Here is a 6,000-nt window from a genome sequence, read left to right on the forward strand (position 1 = left end):
TGCTTGGCTAGCAGGGTCCAGTGGGATTCTAGGTCCTTGTAAGGGAATTTTACAGCACAAAGGCAAGACTAGGTATGGATTGAGGAGCCATAGGTGAATGTACAGCACAAGGGCAAGTAGACCTCCACTTTCTCCTGTCCATCATCGCACCAGATGGACCCACAGCATAGAGGAGACAGTTACCTTTCCCACACCAGTGTCCCCGCCACTTGACCCAGAAAAGCCGTCACTGGAGAATGAAATGATCCTCTAGAGCACGCAACTATTCATTCATTCATAAAACGCACTGCATTTATTAAGCGCCCACAAGGTACCAACCTTAGGGAGCCCCCTACGTCCTGTAGGTACAGCAATGGAAACACTTCTGCTTTTGAGGTGCTCAAGTCCAGCAGCAAAGACAGATCATATAAAGGATTATTATAATGCAAAAGACTCTCTCTCTCAAAATCATTGCACACTGAAGCATTGTGGAACAAAGTGGCAGGGAGAATCAATTCTGTCTGGGAAGTAACTGAGGGTGGGAAGAGACACAGTTTGGAGAGGATATTTTGGTCTCACTCCATGCTTGTTTTGGGAAGAGGTGTTGGAATACCGTCTGCTGTTGGCTGCCCAGAATTCCTTTTTCATCCTTCCTTTGGGAAACCCCAAGGTGACTACAGAAATGGCCCTGCTTGACATCTGCCCTTCCCCCCAGCCACGGCGACCCAACCTGGTTGAGTCAGAATGAACTTTAGCCTTCAAAGGACTCAGAATCTTGCCCCGGTCTCTCTCTGCTGGGATTGGCAGTTTGAAAATGAAACGCTCACAAGTGCCACAGCCATGAGCAGAAAGCTCGTGGCACCTGCAGGAGCCGTTGTGTGGGTCCTGAAGATGAGGCAGCCTGAAGAAAGCCAGGCTGAGATGTGAACCTTTGTGACATCATTTGAACCCTGCTTTCAACTAGATCTGAAGCCAGATCTATCCCCCGACATGGCTCTTTTCCCCGAAGCTGATTTAAGTTAGGTTTTCTGTGGCTGGTGAACTAGAGGATCCCTAACTCGCACAGATCTTTCCTCTGTTTCCTTGTCAACAGATTGGAATTCTGTTTGTTTGGGTTTTTTTCTATAGGAATAATTACTGTTGCATACTTTGAATTTTGGGAGAAATAATTCTTGCTGTATACTTTGAGTTCCCAAAGTTCTATAGGAGTGATAAGTCTGTCTCATGATAAAGGAAGGAAGGGAGGGAGGGGGGGAGAGAGAGAGAGAGGGAGAGAAAGAGGAAGAATGAAAGGAAAGAAAGAAAGAAGGGAGGAAGGAAGGAAAGAAGAAAGAACTAAAGAAGAAAGACAGAGAAAGAAAGAAGAAAGAGAACCACCTCCCGTGGTTTCAAATTGAGTCCATTAGTGTGTGAAATTTTTACTAATACTGTAGATGAAGGACATCATATTTAACTGGTCCACATGGTTGAGACCATTCTGTAAATGACCAAATGTAATCTCCATGGAGGTCGTGTTCAACTGTATCTGGGAAGGTCCTCGAAGGCTCCCCGAGAACGTGATACTTGAGCTATGCCTTCTAGGGTAAATTGCCAAGAGGGGAGGGAGGAATCTTGTGAACGAGAGGAACGGAAACTTCAGGCTGGTTTCCTCTAACTGGAGCGCAGGCTGGTGGGGTATGAGGCAGGAGGGGGAGGGGAGGCCCTGGAGGGCCCTGTAATCACGCTAAGGAATTGCAGGGAAGGAACACGTTATAAAGTCCATTTTAGGAAGAATTTAGGAGGGGTGAGATTGTACACGGAGAAATCTGTTATTGAGCTGTTGAAATAGATCAGGTGCGAGAGAGGAATCTAAGAAACACACCAGGATGTAGAGTCTTGTCAGGGTGGGGCGGGGGAGGAGTGTGGGAGCCTCTGGCTCAGGGAATTGGGTGGGTGGGCGATAGTGCCACCCCCAGGGCAGGAATAGGAAGGTAGAGCCTGTCTGGCAGCCTAACAGAGTTCAGGTTTTTTTTGTTTGTTTGTTTGTTTGTTTTGCGGTACGCGGGCCTCTCACTGTTGCAGCCTCTCCCGTTGCGGAGCACAGGCTCCGGACGGGCAGGCTCAGCGGCCATGGCTCACGGGCCCAGCCGCTCCGCGGCATGTGGGATCTTCCCGGACCGGGGCACGAACCCGTGTCCCCTGCATCGGCAGGCGGACTCTCAACCACTGCGCCACCAGGGAAGCCCCCAGAGTTCAGTTTTGAATGTGCAGAGTGAGGGGCTGTAAGGAATCCAAGTGGAGATTTCCTCTAGCCAGACCAGCCTCTGGCTCCGGGACTGGGGGCGATCTGGGCTAGCTGGCAGAGATTCTCAGGTTCATGATGTCCATGCTTTTCTCTTCTTCCAGGGCACAGCCAGACGACCTTCCCAGCCTCCCTGCAGTAGCGTGCACTACGTCCTGCCCACGGATGGTGAGTAGAGGGGATGTGTGCCACCTGCAGCCATGGCCCCGAGGGTCCTGCCCACGCTCTCTCGGCGTCCATCCCTGAGCTGAGGGGGCGGGCTGTGAGGATGTGGTGAGGGCAGAGCTACAAACTGCAGGAGCCGGGCTCCCTGCGTGACCGTGTGGGGCAGGGCACCTCCTCCCCCCACACCCTCCCAACTCAGAGTGAGCCCCGAGGAGAGTGAAGAGTGACCTGGGCTTGTGCTGAGAGCCCCAGGCGTTTGGGGGAGTGTTTGTAAGCAGCTGAAGGAAGTGAGTTGAGTGTCATTTTTTTTACCCAGTCCAAGCCTGTACTGCTCACCACACAGGTCAATGAATCGAGAGATGAGGTGTTGGGACGAGGAATAGTGACTTTATTCAGAAAGCCAGCAGGCCGAGGAGATGGTGGACTAGTGTCCAAAGAACCATCTTACCCGAGTTAGAATTCAGGCCTCTTTTATACTAAAAGGGGAGGGGGTGTGGCTGCTTGTTGCTAACTTCTTGGTGCAGGTATCCTTCGTTCTTGCAGCTGTCCACGTAGGTCTGGTCACAACGTTCCTATAAACCTCCAAGAAGACAAATGTTATTCTCTGTTCTACCACTTTTTTATCTCTGCGTGAATGGGAAACTGTCATACCTTTAAAGGTCAGAGCCTTGAGAATGGGCTCTCCTGTATATTTCAGGCTGTTGGCAACAATCTTTTACAAAGGTACAGCGCCGGCAGCTAAAGGGATAGATCCTATACGGAGTCAGGATGGTTCTCCTCTGTTATAGGAGCACGACACAGGTGGAGGAATCAGGTCTTCTCAGAGACAGGGCAGGAGAGTGAAGGTGGAGGCAAATACAGATGCATCTGCAGGTGTTGGGAAGCTGAATGTCCCTCCTACTAACCAAATGTGTCCCCTGTGAATTAGGAAGTGGGGGTCTGCGCGGAAAGTTCAGACAGCAGCGGCGGGGAGTTTGAGAAAAACAGTGAAGGTAGAATCACACAGATTTGTGGCAGGAAGCTGTCAGTGAGAACCACTTTTGGTTCCAATAGCAAATCCAGATCTTGCAGGATCCTGGTGGTCTCTGAAGAAGCCTCTGCCCCCAGATCAGGTGGCCTGGGGACCGGGCTCTGGGACTGGTGGTCTGGGGCTGTGTAGAAGATGGACTCGGATGAGACAGGACGTCCTTGGGACAGTGACAAAGAGAGAAACACGAGAGAAAATGCAGGTCTGGATTTGAGCAGTGGTTTAAGGGAAAGGCGGGGGGTGGTTGGGGGACTTAAAGACATGAAAGCTATAGAACTGAGAGGATGACATGACCAACTAGATACCAGAGTTAGGACATTGGTCCTGGAGGGATGCTTGGGACAGAGAGCATGGCCGTGGGAGGTTCTTCTATCCCGGCAGTACGGACACCTACGAAGTTACACAACAGAATTACCTTACACAGGAGACAGGGGAGGGGGTTCCTATGCAGCCTCTGGCTCTACCCCCTCCCTCCTCTTCCAGAGGGGACTGAGTCCCAGGGACATGAAGTCACTTCTCCATGATCACAGAGTTAGTGACCAAGACAGCCCTGGACCCAAAAGCAATTGCGAGGGAAAGGGAAAAGTTGGTGAGAGGTGGGAGAGGAAGAGAGGATGGGCGTTCATTCATTCACCCATTCATTCCTTCACTCACTTCTTCATTCAGCAAATAAGTATTGCCTTTAAATGCTGGGGTCACAAATATGAATACGACCCGGTACCTGCCTTTAAGAGCTTCTAGCCAGGGAGGAGACCCAGACAGCTGTTGGAATAAAGTGTGCAGGTTACAGTGGGTCAGGAAGGAGGAGCCGTTTGTGGCTGGGTTGTTGGTGTGGGTGGATGACGAGTATCACGAAAGGCTTCCAAAAGGAGCAACTTGACAGTCTTAAAAGATGAGGTGGACGAGTGGAAAGGATGTGTCGGTAAAGGAAGCGGACACCGGGTCAGAAAGCAAGCTGTGCTCTAAAGCAGCCCTCGGGTTGGAAAAGCAAGTGCTTCTCCTTGGAAATCATGTTTTGATCGGTGGGGGAATTTGGAGGCAACGTCAGAGAGCGAGGTCTCGGGGTAGCACGTGTTACAGCCTTGCCCCTCGGAGCCCTGGCTAGTGCACATCGGCCAGTGGAGCGGGGAGTAAGTTGCACCCGTCACTCAGCTAAGAACCGGAGAGGGCAGAGTTCAGAAGCAGACCTCTTGGCTCCGGGGATCGGCTCCACTGCACCGCAAGCCACCAGACAGGGCGCTGAGGGCCAGGATCCTGGAGGCGAGGCCGACCATAAATAACACAAATAAAAAGTGACAGTGCTGGAATCCATGAGAGAGTGTTGGGGGAGGGGTATTAACTCCAGCTTGGTGGGGGCAGCAGAGGTAGGATCTGGAGGAATGAACAAGATTTTGATAGAGTGGGTGGAGGGGCATAGGGTGAGGAGAGCTATACTGGGGGAACCGTGAATGATTCCGATGGAATTTCGACCTTACGGAGGAGCCTCCGTGGATTTCAAAGCAATGAACAGCTGGAATCTGTGTTTTCTGAGACCTGATCCCTCGTGTCTGCCCGGCCCTCCTCCTCTCACCTGCCGGGGTCAGTGATGCTCTTACCAGGGGCCATTTTTCTTTCAATTTGTCTGGCACTTAGATGCTAGATAAATATCTGTTGAATAAATGAATAAATGGAAAAGAGTGATGAGAAAAGGTTCAGAAGGGCCTCTCCCCTTCCACTACTAGGGACATCTTTTGAAATTCTGGGATTATAAAACAGAAGATGTCATTTACCCAGAGGACCCAAATCTTGGCTTCCGCCCCCAGGGTTCTGAATCTTTTTTTGCTCCTTGGATCTCTTTGGTGTCTGGTGAGCCCTTCTCAGAACAAAGTTTTTGTTTTTCTGTCAGGGGATAGATGAATTCTTTTTGTCCTGTTTATTTTAATGACCACTGCATTTGTTTCAAAAGGAACTTGCAGAAACAACAGTGCAACTCAAAATCTCCTAGCAGTGTGAATTCAATGAGGTCAACTTAAAAAAAAAAAAAAAGAAAAGAAAAGGAAGGGAAGGGAAAAAAAGGAAAAGGAAATGTCTGAAGCATTTGTCGGTCTCATCTTCCAAAGCAAGACTCTCTGGCAGGGAGCTGGCCTCACGGCCCTCCCCTTGAGGACCCCCAACATGAAGCAGTAATCCTGGCGGTTAGACAGGGTTCACGCTGCCTCGACCACTCAAAAGCCAGTGTGTTGTTACTATCAAACTGCCAGGCGTGCTGGGACGTGGGCCTGGGAGTGGCGAGTGTCTCATGGGCTTACGGGCCACCGGGCTCAGTGGACCCCTCCTCACTCCTGAGCCCTCACTTCCTCTTGTCACTTAGAAGAGGCAGGGATCCAGATGACTCCGGGCAAGGAACACACACCCCTTTGGCGAAAACCTGCACTTCTAGAATCTGCTAACTTCAAATGTCTGAACATCCTGATGCTTGGCTCTGTCTTTACAAACGTTTTCTTTCAGAGATTGATTGCATCTCCATTGTAATGAATATTTATAGTCCGTGCATGCCTTTGACCCACAA

The sequence above is a fragment of the Delphinus delphis genome, chromosome 18, assembly GCF_949987515.2.
Source record: "Delphinus delphis chromosome 18, mDelDel1.2, whole genome shotgun sequence".
Taxonomy (NCBI): Eukaryota; Metazoa; Chordata; class Mammalia; order Artiodactyla; family Delphinidae; genus Delphinus; species Delphinus delphis.